Source organism: Ovis aries, chromosome 9 (genome assembly GCF_016772045.2).
Source record: "Ovis aries strain OAR_USU_Benz2616 breed Rambouillet chromosome 9, ARS-UI_Ramb_v3.0, whole genome shotgun sequence".
Lineage (NCBI taxonomy): Eukaryota > Metazoa > Chordata > Mammalia > Artiodactyla > Bovidae > Ovis > Ovis aries.
Window position 1 is genome coordinate 46,767,798 of NC_056062.1, and position 16,576 is coordinate 46,784,373.

The 16,576-nt window shown below is 47.8% G+C and overlaps 1 pseudogene; it reads left to right on the plus strand.

Moving 5' to 3' along the window:
• The first annotated feature begins 10,781 nt into the window (after positions 1-10,781).
• Positions 10,782-12,261, plus strand: LOC101103989 (lysine-rich coiled-coil protein 1-like; annotated as a pseudogene).
• Positions 12,262-16,576: the final 4,315 nt, after the last annotated feature.

Genomic DNA, 16,576 nt, shown 5'->3' on the forward strand with positions numbered 1-16,576 from the left:
TCCAAGAAAACTGGATAAACTTCCCACTTCGATTCCTCAAGACCAACCCGGCAAACGAAACAAAAACAGCAATTAAAAACACCGCCCCCCTCCCAAACAAAATAAAAACGAAAATCTGCCGGGATTCTGTCCGACACCGAGTTCCGGGTAACTGTCGCCTTCTCGCTGCCTCTACAGACACACCTTGACCTGCCAGCGCTCCTTTCCCACACCCGCGCTCGACGCCCGCCCCAAACCCGGCTCCTGCAAAATCCGCTTCAAGTTCCCTCCTCCGCTCTCTTCTCCGTCCTCCACACCCTCTTTTCCAGGGTGGGTCGGAGCTGCAGGACCTCCCCTCTCACCGGGGCGGGGGCCGAGTGCTAGACCGCCCCTGGGGGCAGGCGGCAGCTCCGGGCGCTCCTGGGTCTCTAGCAGAAAGGGCAGGGCCGAAAGCCCGATCGGATCGCGTAGGAGTCGCGCTCCCCTAGCCCGGCTGCAGGTCCCGGGAGGCCGCTCCTCTGCGAGGCCCGGGTCTGACCCCAAGGACCCCGGCGGTCCCGGCTGCGAAGAGGAGGAGGTGGAGAAAGTGAGTGCCACTTTCGGCTCCCCTCTCAACTTCGGAGCCAGAACGGGCTCCCTACGTGCGCCGAGTCCCGCCACATTCCCCAGGTCCCTTGGGAAACTCGCCACCTCGCCCGGGGACTTAGGGATCCTGGGGTGGCCTCTCGGGAGCAGGCGACGACGAGCCCCAGGTCAGGTGGGAGAGAACTGGCTCACGCCCCAGCGCCGCTGCCGCCCCCACCCGAAATGGACAGCGTTTTAATGGACAGAAGTTCACCGAGCCTGGAGGCTGGAGCCCCTTCAGGGCAGGCGGGTCTCGAGGGCATGATCAATGAGCCCGTAAGGAAACCAAGCGGGGTCGTGACTCAGAAATTAAAGAACACGGGGTCAGGAGAAGAGGTCAGCCACGACGAAGGCATCTACGCGTCCCCTTCTGAGACTCCCCAAAGGCGCTCGGCTCACCCCGAGGACCTGCGACTTGGGGTTGAAAGCCGCTTAAGCGAATTAAAAACAACAACAACAACTCCGAGAGGGCAAAACGACCCCTCAGAACGAACTGCGCCAGAGACTACTGCCTTCCCGACCATCCCGGCAGGCGACAGCCCCGGGCCACAGCTGCACGCGGGGCTCCGCACCCACCTTGGAGAGCGCGCAGCCCGGCGAGAGGGCGCCCCGGGTCCACGGAAGGGCGGCGCGGGTTCAGGATCCGTAGGCTTCGGGCGGGCCCGCAGGGCTGAGTCGGGTTTAAGAGGGCGGCGGGCGGGCGGGGCTGCGGGACCCGGAGAGCGCTAGGGTGGGGAAGGGACGCGGTCCACGCGGGTCCCCGGGGCGCGGCTCCTCCCCGCCCACCGCGACCATTGGCCGGCGCTGGGCGCGCCCCGCTCCCAGGGGGTCGCGCGCTTAACTCTTCGCTTCTCCAAACCTCCCCGAGACCCCGGCGGGGAGCTCTCGCGGCCCGCTTTCTGGGGCGGGCACCGGTGCAGCTCCTGGCTGACAGTTGTTCAGTCGCTTAGTCGTGTCCGACTCTGCGACTCCATGGACTGCACGCCAGGCTTCCTTGTCCATCACTATCTCCTGGAGTTTGCTCAAACTCAAGTCCATTGAGTAGGTTATACCATCCAACCATCTATTCCTCTGTTGCCTCCTTCTCCTGCCCTCAATCTTTCTCAGCATCAGGGCCTTTTCCAATAAGTCGGCTCTTCACATCAGGTGGAAATATTGGAGCTTCAGCTTCAGCATCAGTCCTTCCAGTGACTGTTCAGGGTTGATTTCCTTTAAGATTGACTGGTTTGATCTCCCTGCAATCCAAGGGACCCTAAAGAGTCTTCTCCTAGGAGTAATAACCGTGGGCAAGTGTGGCGGAGTCCCCAGACAGGCCCCTCTGCACTCACATCCACCTGCACCCGCGCCCTTACAGGCTGGGACTCGAGTCCCGGGGTCTCGCCCCTGCCTCTCGGCTTCCAGTTTCCATGAGCCGAGCCTGGCCGAAAGCGGCGTCCAACCCCTAGGACCCGATGGACATTTGTCCCTGACATCTCGTGGGGAGCAGGCATCACCCCCTCAGGGCTCAGATCCGGGTGGGCTCGGCGCCCGTGCCGCTCCCAAGGCTTGGGGGACAGGGGAGATTGTTGAACCCTCTCGGGGGCTTTTTACTTCTCCAGTATCTTTCACTGTCGGAGAACCGGCCCGCGCGCCGCCGGGCGGTCTCTACCCCCGGGGAAGGCACGCCACCTCCGACGCGCGGGGCTTTTCAGACCCAAACCCGGCGCTCAAAGGCCGCATTTTTATTCTTCTCACCGGCTATTGAGGGAAAGAAAGGAACACTTAGACCCATTGACATTCACACGAGGAAGCATCTAGGGTGGGGGAAACCTTGGTCAGTCCCGGTGACCTTGGGTCAGGTTCCTCTCTGCCCCAGCCGCGGCTTCCTCTTGGCAAAATGGGGCGAAACTCTGAGCGCAGCAGTGCGGGCTGGAAGGAGAGACGGAGACCCTAAAGCCCGGCTTGGCCTCGACTGTGTCACTAAACCTGGAGGGAAGGAAAGGAAGCGGCATCCATCCGGCCGAGAGAGGCCACCAGAGGTCCTAAAGTCGGTGGAGAGAGAGGAGGCCTGCGGCGGAGCAGGGCTTCCTCCGCGACCCACCCCACTTACCAGAGCAGCCGCGATGCGGCTGGCGCCCTCTCCTCGAGCCCCGGGGACCTGACCTTGTAGACCTCACTGCCCGCGAGGCAGTGCGGGGGGCGGCGGGGCGGGGGGGTGGGGAGGAAGGCTAGCTCAGGGCCCCGGGTCTTCCAGGGCGCGGGCGGCGCGCGCCCGGCTGCTTCTCCAAGCCACCTGCCACGCCCACATGCGCGGCCAGGTCACCTCGCCAGCGCGACGCGGTTGGTGTCGGCCGCGCAGCCCTGGGTCCAGACCCGTTTCCCAGTTGCCAGGATGATCGGAGAGGCGGGCGGCGTGTGGTTTTCTCAACAGGGCTGGGGTGACAAGGAGCCCAGGATTTCCTTCTGCTCCTGGTTCTAGACTCTCTGCCTCACCTGGGTTCTTAAGATCTTGGCTGATAGGTCAAAGATATCCGTCGGATCTTGTCCGAGGAGCCTCTGGGGAGGATATTGTACTTGGAAATGCAGAATAAATTCTGCCGTCTTCCTTCCGGAGGCAAGCACATCCCAGGACCCCCACGACCTCCCTCATTTACTGTGTCTTCCTTCCTCCCAGACCTCACCCTAGGATTTAAAGACTGATGAGCCTGTATTTGGGTGGTCCCTGAGTGTAGGTCCTCAAGGGACCATTGTTTAGTGCAGTTGCTCACTGGTTGTAGCTTTAATTTAACCTTCTCAAGGTGAACCCTACCTTATAAGTGAACCTTATAAGTCTTGTTCTGCAAAGATTCCAGATTTTAAAATATTTTTAGATGTATTTTAAATTATAAGCTTGCCTGTTTACATAGTTTAGAGATATTGATAAAAATAAAAGTGAAAATTCCCACCCACCCCTCATCCCTACTCTGCAGAGGTGAAACTGACCAACTGTTTGGTTTATTCTCTACTTCCATTATTTTTTTAAAAAACACCAAACTTTTATTTGTGTTTATATATGGAGAATTTAAAAAAAAAACCTGGGATTAACTTTTCTTATTAACTATTAGTTTTGTTACTAACAGTATATTTGTGTTGTTAGTTAGTCCCTAAATCATGTCTGACTCTTTTGCAACCTCATAGAATAGCTGGCTAGGCTCCTCTGTCCTTGGGATTTCCCAGGCAAGGATACTGGAGCGAGCTGTCATTTCTTCCTCCAGGGGATCTTCCTGACCCAGGGATCAAATCAAGTCTCCTGCATTAGCAGGCAAATTCTTTATCACTGAGCCCCCAGAGAACCTTATAATAGTTGCATGGTGCAGAAATTAATTTTATGAGTGTACCCTTAATTTTTAAGTATCCTCTTACAAAGGTACTTAAGTTGTGACCAGTTTTTTGAGCTGTTACTTCTGGGAACATTGTTATAGAAATACGTATTTGTGCTACTGTGCTTGCAGAATAAATACTCAGGTGCTGAATCCCTGGATCAACAGGTATCAACAGTGAACATTTTTATAGGTACATGAAGCCATTACCAATTAATGCCTCCATCAACAATGGGTGTGAGTGCCCTGTGTCTCCACACCCTCACCTAACACTGAATATGGCCAGTCCATTAAAACAGGGGTCCCCGACCTCTGGGATCTAATGCCTGATGATCTGAGGTGGACCTGATGTAATAATAACAGAAATAAAGTGCACAATAAATGTAATGTGTTTCATTACATTTCCTGAACCATTTCCCCCCACTCCCAGTGGAAAGATTGTCTTTCAGGGAACTGGTCCATGGTGCCAAAAAGGTTGGGGACCACTGTGTTTAAAGCTGTTATCTCTCACATGGAAAGTATATCTTATTCTAATTTGCTTTTTAGTCATTTACTCAACAGAATCCCTGAACACCTTGCTGTCAATGTGCTGGTCACAGAGAATACAGTTGTGAGCAAACCAGCTCTGTCCCACCCTGGTCACCAAAGCGGTCTTATGAGGATGATACATATCTGTGTGAATACTTGATGAATGTGTAACTGTGAGCTGCAATCCAGTGAGAGCAAAGAAGAAAGAATAAAGAAGAAATGTAAGGGAAGAGGAGCATGTCCTGACTTGGGCTGAGAGGACAGGGATGGTTCCCCTGCTCCAGAAAGTGTGAAAGATCTGAAATTAACTAAATGATGAGAGCAAGTGATCATCACGTGTGATTCCAGATCAGTGGGATACTTGGTGCCAAGGCTCTGACACCTGGAAGGCATGTGACTCACAATAGTTCATGCTAATCCTGAGAGTTTAAGGCAAGAATTCAAGTTGGCTGCTGCCTCCTCCTTGGAATTCCTCTTATTATCTGTTAGAGTTTTTCCCTGCCCACAGTGGGGCAGTTGGTCTTCCAGCATCTCTTTTGTTCATAATGACAGCAAGTATTCTTTCTAGGGGGATCCTTTTTATGTAAAGGCATAGAGAACATCTGGGGCTATCTAGGTGTTTAATTTGAAAAATCACTAACTTGATTAGAGTCTAACTCTGTTTTTCTTCTCTAACCTCCAACGCTATACATCTATCCCACTCTAGCCATGAAGTATTAATTCTCTGACTTCTGGCTTAAGGCTGTTCATTAAAAAATGAGGATGATGTGACAAGAGTGTCTTTCTATTGATCTACTCCAGATTGTTGCCTGGAGGCAATTTTTAAAATCCTCACTGAATTTGTTTAAAAAAAATTTTTGAATTGCTGTCCAGTCAGTCTTCACTCAAAATAAAACAAGTATTGCCTTCAGTAAGGACTGTACCATGTTTTGTACGTTCTTTAGTCCCTGTTCTGTTTGACTGACCCCAGGAATACATAGACTGATTTCAAGGTCCTTCCAATCAACTCTTCCTATTCAGCCGTGTGCATCTGAAGGAACTGTTAATACATATGCTAGATGACAGAGTGCCTGAAGAACTATGGACAGAGATTCAGGACATTGTACAGGAGACAGGGATCAAGGCCATCCTCAAGAAAAAGAAATGCAAAACAGCAAAATGGCTGTCTGAGGAAGCCTTACAAATAGCTATGAAAATAAGAGAAACGACAAGCAAAGGAGACAAGGAAAGATATGCCCGTTTGAATGTACAGTTCCAAAGAATATCAAGGAGAGATAAGAAAGACTTCCTCAGTGATCAGTGCAAAGAAATAGAGGGAAAAAATAGAATGGGAATGACTAGAGATCTCTTCAAGAAAATTAGAGATACCAAGGGAACATTTCATGCTAAGATGTGCACAATAAAGGACAGAAATGGTATGGACCTAACAGAAGCAGAAGATATTAAGAAGAGGTGGCAAGAATACACAGAAGAATTATAGAAAAAATATCTTCATGACCCAGATAATCACAGTGGTATGATCACTCACCTAGAGCCAGACATCCTGGAAGGTAAAGTCAAGTGGGCCTTAGGAAGCATCACTACGAACAAAGCTAGTGGAGGTGATAGCATTCCAGTTGAGCTATTTCATATCCTGAAAGATGATGCTGTGAAAGTGCTGCACTCAACATGCCAGGAAATTTGGAAAACTCAGCAGTGGCCACAGGACTGGAAAAGGTCAGTTTTCATTCCAGTCCCTAAGAAAGGCAATGCCAAAGAATGCTCAAACTACCGCACAATTGCACTCATCTCACACGCTAGTAAAGTAATGCCCCAAATTCTCCAAACCAGGCTTGGAACCCAGAACTTCCAGATGTTCAAGCTGGATTTAGAAAAGGCAGAGGAACCAGAGATCAAATTGCCAACATCCATTGGATCATCAAAAAAGCAAGAGAGTTCCAGAAAAAAAACATCTATTTCTGCTTTATTGACTATGCCAAAGCCTTTGAATGTGTAGATCACAACCATCTGTGGAAAATTCTTTAAGAGATGGGAATACCAGTCTACCTGACCTGCCTCTTGAGAAACGTACATGCAGGTCAGGAAGCAAGAGTTAGAATTGTACATGGAACAACAGACTGGTTCCAAATAGGAAACGGAGTACATCAAGGCTGCATATTGTCACCCTGCTTATTTAACTTATATGCAAAGTACAACATGAAAAATGCCTTGCTGGATAAAGCACAAGCTGGAATCAAGATTCCTGGGAGAACTATCAATAACCTCAGATGTGCAGATGACACCACCCTTATAGCAGAAAGTGAAGAAGAAATAAAGAGCCTCTTGATGAAAGTGAAAGAGGAAAGTGAAAAAGCTAGCTTAAAACTCAGCATTCAGAAAACTAAGATCATGGCATCTGGTCCCATTACTTTATGGCAAATAGATGGGGAAACAGTGGAAAGTGACAGACTTTATTTTTGGGGGGCTCCAAAATCACTGCAGATGGTGACCGTAGCCATGAAATTAAAAGATACATACTCCTTGGAAGAAAAGTTATGACCAACCTAGACAACGTATTAAAAAGCAGAGACATTACATTGTCAACAAAGGTCCATCTAGTCAAAGCTATGGTTTTTCCAGTAGTCTTGTATGGATGTGAGAGTTGGACTATAAAGAAAGCTGAGCGACAAAGAACTGATGCTTTTGAACTATGGTGTTGGAGAAGACTCTTGATTCCCTTGGACTGCAAGGAGATCCATCCAGTCCACCCTAAGGGAGATCAATCCTGAATATTCATTGGAAGGACTGATGCTGAAGCTGAAACTCCAATACTTTGGCCAGCTGATGCGAAAAACTGACTCACTGGAAAAGACCCTGATGCTGAGAAAGATTGAAAGCCAGAGGAGAAGGGGACAACAGAGGATAAGATAGTTGGATGGCATCACTGACTCAATGGACATGAGTTTGAGTAAACTCCAGGAGTTGGTGATTGACAGGTAGGCCTGGCGTGCCATAGTCCATGGTGTCGCAAAGAGTTGGACATGACTAAGCGACTGAACTGACTGACTGAGATGATGGAAGTCAAGGACACTGGGATCATGGCTTCCTTGTACCAGCTTAAATTCTGAAGTTCTTCATATTAGTCATAAAAGACTGACCACTGAATATGAAACTAAAGATTTAATTGCATTTGCTGCCTCCTCCCGCTTTCCCCCTTTGTTTTTTTCTTTTTCTTTTTTTAAATTTTGACCACATCCCAAGGCATGTTGGATTTTAGTTCCCTGATCAGGAATGAAATCCATGTTCCCTGCCTTGGAAGGCAGAGTCTTAACCACTGGATCACCAGGGAATTTGAATTGCTCCTTTGTTTTAAGTTGCTTCAAGGATGGATCATTTTGGTCCTATTGGGAGCTCCTCAAAGAGGTCACTTGGTAAACTGTGTCACTTTTGTAAGATATGCACAAAAATTTAGATTGCACCGAGAATATATTGGTACCTAAGAAACAGGTTTTGAGCCTGCTGGAGCTGTGGGCTTGGACCCATCAAGACAACCCCATGCAAATTGATAATGATCTGCCAGAAGTTTTGCTTGTGCACAGCCCCCTGCTGTCTCTGACCACAGACCTAACAACTGCAGCCCTGAAGACTGAAGCACTGGAGATTTTTTTTCCCCTTATTAACCAGTTCTCAGGGACGTAAAGCTGGGTTGAAAGGATAACAGACTTCATAGGGTTTTTAGATGATTAGCCAAGGCAAATTTCATCTACTGAGGGACATTGGCAGGACAAGACTTTAAACTTGCCAGTCCTTTGGACCTGGTGGGCTTCTGTTCATTGTCTGTTCTTTGCTCTTTACTCCCTTTTAGTTAATGACACCTTGTAAAGTGGGAAAAGCTGTTTAGATCAAGAGTATGATTTCACCAAGAGTTTTTAGATCTAATCAGAAAATGGAAATTTCAGTGGGTGATACCTAATTTTCCTGATAGAGTTAGGAACATCAATGACATTGGCGCTCAGACCTACTGTGTGACTTGTCTTTCTTTTTTGGGGGCCAGGAACCTCAGGTGGAGAGACTAAGGGTGAGTCATTAGGTCCCCAAATTCAGCATCCGGGTACATAGTCGGGAGTTGCAGCTAAATCTCCATAGGACTTCCAAATTGTGGAAGGCTTCCCCCTCAAATAAAGCAACTTGTGAGAATGCCCCACATGTAACCCTAAAATAGCTTCTCATTAGGGGAAATAATGGAGAAGGTGATGGCACCCCACTCCAGTACTCATGCCTGGAAAATCCCATGGACAGAGGAGCCTGGTAGGCTGCAGTCCAAGGGGTCACGAAGAGTCGGACACGACTGAAGCGACTTAGCAGCAGCAGGAGCAGCAGCAGGCAGTCTAAATTGGAGAAGGTGATGGCAACCCACTCCAGTGTCCTTGCCTGGAGAATCCCAGGGATGGGGGAGCCTGGTGGGCTGCCGTCTATGGGGTTGCACAGAGTCGGACATGACTGAAGTGACAGCAGCAGCAGCAATAGGGGAAATAAGTGTCCTTTTTTTTTTTTTTTTTTTTTTTTGTATTTTGGATTCGGAAGTTTGTAGGATGGGATATCAGAAGTGGAATGACTTTAACTAATTGATTTCTCAAGGCCATGGTTAATATAAGTGAGGTTCTGACTGAAGAAAGAAGTGATACTCAAAACACAAAACTTTGCACAGTTGTAAGCAAGTAACTGATAGGGTTGTTTTGACTCAGTCTTGTACGACTAATGAGGGTTGGGATTCACTATCACAGTAGTCAAAGCTATAAGTCAAAAAAGTGATAGTCATACATGCTTTATATATATATACATAAACTTGAGGCCATTTAAAAAATATTTGTGTATTTCTGGCTGTGCTGGGTCTTCATTCCTTTCAGTGGGCTTTCTCGAGTTTCAGCGAGCAGGGTCTCCTCTCTAGATGCGATGCTGGGGCTTCTCATTGCATTGGCTGCTTTTGTCGTGGATCACAGGCTCTAGGTGCTTGGGCTCAGTAGTTGGAGCTCGTGGGCTCTAGAGCACAAGCTCAGTAGTTGTGGCTCACAAGCTTAGTTGCTCCGGGGCGTGTGGAATCTTCTTGGACCAGGGATTGAACTCGAGTCCCCTGCACTAGCAGGAGGATTCTTATTCACTGCACCACCAGGGAAGTCCATAAATACTTTTAATATTTAAATAGGAGAGAAAATAAACAAAATAAGAATTCAAGATAAGAATCTAGAAAAAGAACAACTAAATACCCTTAATGAAATCAGGAAGAAAGAATTCATAAAAAATAAAAACCAACTTCACAGGTTGAAAGACTAAAAATAATTGAATTTATGTATACATCCGAGAACTGCTTCTTTGAAAAGATCATTAGAATAGACAAGTATATAAGGAACCAGCAGTTAAAGCCATTTCTCTGGTTTTCATTAGTTTTAAAGTTTGTTTTGTTATAATATGTGACAATTTGTTACAGATACAACAGGTTTCTCCGTTGTACAAAATGCTTACCTTCAAAGTGCAGGATTTCTCCTGCTGTATTACAGCCACAAAAGGGAGCCAGCTTTGTTTAAAATTCTGTATCAGTCTGGGACGCATCGGAAGAGAAAAATCGAACAGTAATTTGAATAGGGAAAGCTTAATATAAAGAATTATTATCAACACCAAGGAAGTGGAGTGATACTCCACTAAGGATTTGCTGGGAAGAAGTTGAGAGAACTCTGAAAAATGTAGGAATAGTAAATACAATATACAATAGCAGACATAATTTTATTTAATACTGGATCTAATACGGCTTCTCAGGTCGTGATAGTGGTAAAGAACCCGCCAGCCGGCAGTAGTGCGCCTCGCCGCCATGGTCCCCGGTTCCGTGCAGTCAGCCGCCGGTGGTGGCGGCGACTTCCCCTCAGGAAGTCCGGTCTCCGCCTCCTCCTCCTCCTCTTACTCCGCCTGTTCGGCAGCGGCGGAGGCGGCGGTGCAGCAGCGGTTGTCCCTGCCTCTCCGCCACCTCCACCACGGCCTATCCCCGGGCTGGCGCTGCTGGCGGGGAGGGGGACAGTAGTTGTAGACGCTGCCCCTGCCTCAGAGAAGATACCACGTTGAGTGAGCAAAGGCTGAACATTTTGCAGATACCTTTCGTAAAAGGCTTATAAGAACTAGTGCCATAATTTGAATCATAATGGATTTCACATTATGAGCTCCTCGTTGTTGCACAGTCTCGCTATTTGGAGAAAGTTCATGCTAAATAACGGAAGCAATTAAAGAATATGATCAGATTTCTCCACCAAGGTCTCAATCTGATAAGGAGAATCCCTCATCAAGCTAATGAAGCATTCAAAGACATTTGGCTCTTTTCAAGATGAACTTGAAGATTATATCAAAGTGCAGAAGGCCAGAGGCTTAGAACCAAAGACTTATTTCAGGAAGATGAGAGGATTCTTTGGAAACCTATGGGTACAAAGAGAAGGCGATGGCACCCCACTCCAGTACTCTTGCCTGGAGAATCCCAGGGACGGGGGAGCCTGGTGGGCTGCCGTCTATGGGGTCGCACAGAGTCGGACACGACTGAAGTGGCTTAGCAGGATGGGTACAAAGAAGAGGTCGACTCTAGATCCAGGTGTAGAATGTTTGAGCAAAGACTCCCATATCGAACCGTCCAAACCTACCCGAGATCATGCAGTATTTCACAGAGTGGAAAAGCAGTTAACTCAGCGGCTACCAGCTCATGACAGCAGGCTGGGACTAGACTCCCTGAGCTACTCTCAGTTCACCAGGGACTGTTTCTCAGGAAAACCTGTACCCCTGAACCTTAGTCAGCACGAGTCTAACCTGGCGTGCTGCGATTCATGGGGTCGCAAAGAGTCGGACACGACTGAGCGACTGAACTGACTCCTCAGAAAATAGTACCAGTGCCCATCAGGCTAGTTATAAACACATACATCAGAAGAGGAAAAGGCACACAGAGGAAGGCAGAGAAAAGGCAGGGGAGGAGCGGCCCAAGCATAACGGGGGAAAAAGCTTGTGAGGAAACAGATTTAGACAAATACACGAGCGTCCAAACAAGCAAAACGGAGGCAGAAACAGAGTCAGTACGGAAAAGCTTAAGAACCGGAAGGAGAAAAAAAGCCGAGATGTAGCCTCTAAAAAAGAGCAACGTAAGCGCAGAAAAGAGAAAAAGGAACAAGGCCAAGAAAGGACAGAGGAGGGAATGCTTTGGGACCAGTCTATCCTTGGATTTTGAAGCTCTTGCATTGGTTCCCCCAGGGTTAAACTAATAGTTGAGAAGCTTGGTTTTACAGTGTTCATGTTCAAATCCGTATTCTCACATGAGCAGGTACAAAGGCTAAGAGAACAGGAAACAGAGTACGCTTGTTATCCAACATGGAAATATTTTTCCTCATTTTCTAAAATCATTACTACACTTTTCTTATCCATAATGTAATTTCCCTTAACAGGAGTGGCTCTGCTTTTATTCATCCGGTTGCTGTGATGGTGGAAGTATTTTTCCCTTGGGAGGTCATTTATATTTAAGTAGGATTAATAGGCTTAACAGAATCTATTTCTTGATTGAGTTTTAGTTTGGGTTGGGTATTTTTATATTCATTAGTTTTCTCTGTGAAGCAATTTAGATAGATATTTTTCCTGTTAGATCTAACTTGCAGTATATTTTCTAGATTGAAAAGTGGAAAATGACATACATTATAATAAGCTTAAGTTACATACAGTTTTTAAAAAGTTGATACAAAATCAGTTTATATTCTGGAAATGTTTATAATTTAATAAAGTTCTAATTTCTAAAAAAAAATTAGAAGAAGAACCCGCCAGCCAATGCAGGAGACATGAGATGTGGGTTCCATCCCTGGGTCTGGAAGACCCCTGGAGGAGGAAATGGCACGCACTCCAGTGTTCTTGCCTGGAGAATCCCATGGATAGAGGAGCCTGGCGGGCTAATAGGATCTAATAAACACCCCTCACTCCATGAACTGAGATTCAGACCTTGTTGGAAAAGGCTCAGCCATTGCTACTGAAAGGCAGACATGTTGCTGTGGTTCACACCTTGGAGGTCGCTGGACACCTGCCCTCTGGAGCTGGTTGTAAATCAGCCCCATAGCGTGCTGGGGAAGGTTGTTCACAGAGATGTCTCATTGCAGGCACTCTGCTACAAGACCACCCGAGGGAGTTGCTAGGAGAAGCTGCCGGCTACCGAGTGTTGCTGGCTGCTGTGTAGGGGTAGGTGGGCACTGGGGAAGCCAAGCAACTGGTCCGCCCAGATGGCCTCAGAATTAGAAAATGAAGCTGTTTCTTCCGGCAATGCCTCTCCAGCGCCCTCTGCTGACAAAACGTCAGCGCCTGCGGCAACTTATTTAAAGGGCTCAGATTCCTTTTCTTTAAAGCGCTCAAGTAGGGTGAGTTTGGGGCTGAGAGGAAATTAGGGCCGGGGGGGTGGGGAGGAAGTAGAATACAGACGTTTAATGAGCTATACATTCAATTTTTAAAAATCATTCGTTTACTTTATTATGTGTTTGTTTGCTGTTCTGGGTCTTCATTGCTGCTTGGGTTTTCCCCTAGCTGTGGCGGGCAGCGGCCACTCTCTAGTTGCAGGACTCTGGCTGCTCGTTGCGGGGGCTTCTCTTGTTGCTGAGCACGGGCTCTAGAGCTTCAGTAGCTGCCACTCCCCGGGTCTAGAGCACAGCCTCAGCAGTGCACGGGCTTAGTTTTCCCGTGGCTTGTGGAATTGTCCTGGACCAGGGATTAAACCCGTGTCTCCTACATTGGCAGGTGGATTCTCCACCACTGAGTCACCAGGGAAGCCCTGTTTTGTTTCTACTTTTTATCTTATTTATTTTTTAATTTTTAAAATATTTATTTATTTGGCTGCACATGGTTGAGACACCTGGGATCTTTGATCTTCATTGTAGCATGTTCTAGTTCCTGACCAGGGACCGAACCCAGGCCACCTGCATTGGGATCACAGAGTCCCAGCCACTGGGCCACCAGGGAGGTCCCTTAGTTTTCTTTTTAAATGGCACACGTGGGGAAGAACTAGTCATGACAAGAACAAGGAAGTTGCTGAAAGATAGCTCTGCTTGCCAGCGAGCAGTTTGGGGTTAGACTGTCACTGGTTGCACTGGAGAGCCCGAGAATGAGGCTCTCTGTGTCTGTCCTCCTCCAAGTCTGCATATCTGTTGTAGGAGGTGGGAAGGAGGGCCTTCTAGCTTAGCAGGATATTCACTTATCTCTACAAACTTGGTCCCAGAGGGTTTTCCTTCTGGTTGGGAGGCTGGTAGCTCTTGATTCCTTCCCCAGGATGTACCTTCTTCAACTCCGTAAGTCTCCGTAAGTCCTTTAAAGTCTCCGTAACCACCTTGAAACGTTAAATGCCACCATTTCCATGAAATTTCTAATGGAAATTAATTACTCTGATTTCCTCTAACTTTTAAAATTTGCTTTCTTTGAGGAGCACTATGACTTTGAACCCTACTTTAATTGCTGTTTATAGACTACGAGCGGCTTCTCTGGTGGCTCAGACGGTAAAGAATCCTGCAATGCGAGGGATCTGAGTTGGATCCCTGGGTCGGGAAGATCCCCTGAAGGAGGGCATGGCAACCCACTCCAGTATTCTTGTCTGGAGAATCCCCGTGGACAGAGGAGCCTGGCAACAGCGCGGTCGCAAAGAGTCAGACACGACTGAGCGACTAAGCACAGCACAGACCACAGAGACCGTGAGCAGGGCTTCCCAGGTGGTAAACAAACTGCCTGCCAGTGCAGGAGACTCGGGTTCAATCCCTGATCCAGGAAGACCCCCTCGAGAAGGGAATGGTAGCTGGCTCCAGTATTCGTGCCTGGGAAATCCCATAGACAGAAGAGCCTGGTGGGCTATAGTCCGCAGGGTCACAGAGTTGGCCACGACTTAGTGATTCAACAGCAGACTATGAGCACATTCATTTTGGTGTCTGCCTGCTAAGTGACTTGGTAAACACTTCTGTGACTCGATGAAGGAAGGAGTTACACTGGTTCCTGCCATGTCTTCCCTTTCATCGTCCTCTGCACCGCCCCCTTGCCCTTTCTTCCTTCCGCCTCTCAGCCAGAAAGGCTCCTGCTCTATCCTGGCTACTGGCTGTAGCCAAGCTGCCCAGCTAGACAGAAATGCCACTTTCACTGTTATGCCCACAGAGTCCCGTTTTCTTAAGCTGTGTCCCCAGTCGCCTGGAATGGAGCGACACGCATAGCTGTCAGAAGCAGAAACAGAAGAAAGGGCTTTAAGTCACTGACTTGCACAGAATGCCACACTGGATGCCCAATAATGTGCAGATGCACACACCTGTGAGGGGCGCAGACACAACTCTGCAGAACTCGCGGTGCACGGGGGGCCTGTCCAGGCCAGGAGCAGCTCCCTGGGGCCAGGCCACGTGGCGGAGTGCTTTGTGACAGAGCAACAGGCTACAGGCTGGCAAACCTGGGTGGATGTTTAGACTCCCGTCACTCACCAGTTGTGAGTCTTGGGGGCTTCTGGAAGAATCAAGGGAGCCAGTGAAGGAGGATAAACAGAGGCTGACTCTGTTCAGCACAGCAGATTGTAACAACAGAACCGAGCATGATAGGGGGTCTCGAGGCTGTCAGCTGGGAGGTCTGGGCTTGTCCCATCTCCTGGCCCCCATCCCACATTGCTAGATCCTGTTACACTGTGTGTGTGTTGTTGTTTAGTCGCTAAGTTGTATCTGACTCTTTGTGACCCCATGGACTGTAGCCCACCAGGCTTCTCTGTCCGTGGGATTCTCCAGGCAAGAATACTGGAGCGGGTTGCCATTTCCTCCTCCAGTGGATCTTCCCGACCCAGGGATTGAATTCGCATCTCTTGCATTGGCAGGAAGATTTTTTTTTTTTTTTTTTTTTACCACTGAGGCACCAGGGAAGCCTGTTATACTGCATACACTTTGTAAATATACATGCTCGAAGTGAAATGAGTAACCTGTGGGGCAATTTGGAGAAGGATGAAATCAGAGAAAACGCTTACTTTTTCATTAGTATCATTTTCTGTTTCTGTGTTTTGTTTTTAAATTCTTCTTGAGTTGTTCAGACAAGAGAGAGCCCAAGAGAGCTTCCCTCTCCTGGAGAAACGAGTGGCAAGAGGATGTCAGTCTGAGGGTGGAGGCAGGGGTGTCTCTTTGGAAAAAGCAAATAAATAGTTCAGATCAGGACGGGAAAAAATGGCCCGATTCTGGGAATGAAAATAAGGGATTGGGAATTCCCTGGCGGTCCAGTGGTTGGGACTCTGCACTTTCACTGCTGAGAGGGGATTGAAGCGCTAACGCTGATAAAAATCTGTGATCTGTAGACATGCTCCCAGAGGCCATAAATGACTGCAGTGTCTCCTCTCTCTTCTGGGTGCCACGTCAGACAGTTGGCTTAGGGTTTGGGGCCCCCCAGTGGGGAAGCTTTGTTCTTTCTCTGCACAAGGCTTGTGTGTGTGCTTTTCTGAGTATAAAAGCAGCTCATCGCCATTACAAAGTATTTACAAAGGATGGAAACGAGTTGAAGGAAAAAAGTAACATAATCTTACCTGCTCTTTTAAAATATCCATCACTTTAGAAGAAATAGAAAAGTTTCGTAGCAACATTGGTAGTGAAAGAACCAGAGAATACCTCCATTCCAGCTTATTCTTTTTGTGTGTGAATAACTCCGCACATCCCTTGTAAACTAGTTTCCTTATTCAGCTTATTCCTTATTCAGTTCACATCCAAGCTGGTAGCACTCTATTTTATCCCAGATATTGTCATGGCAGCTTCTCGTTATTTTAGGATCAAAATTTCAGACCTTCACTATTTGAAGATATAACCAAGATTCTTGTTTGCCATTTTCTTCATTTAGCCCTCTTTTCATCTGATATGTGAAACATAATATAGCTGTTTTATGCATCTGAAAAAAACTTTACTACTATCCAAATAACTGATTAGCACTGATTCACAAATGAATGGCTTCCCAGGTAGCTCTGAGGTAAAGCATCTGCCTGCTGATGCAGGAGACGCAGGAGATGTGGGTTCAGTCCCTGGTCAGGAGGCAACCCACTCCAGTATTCTTGCCTGGAGAATCCCAAGGACAGAGGAGCTTGGCAGGCTACA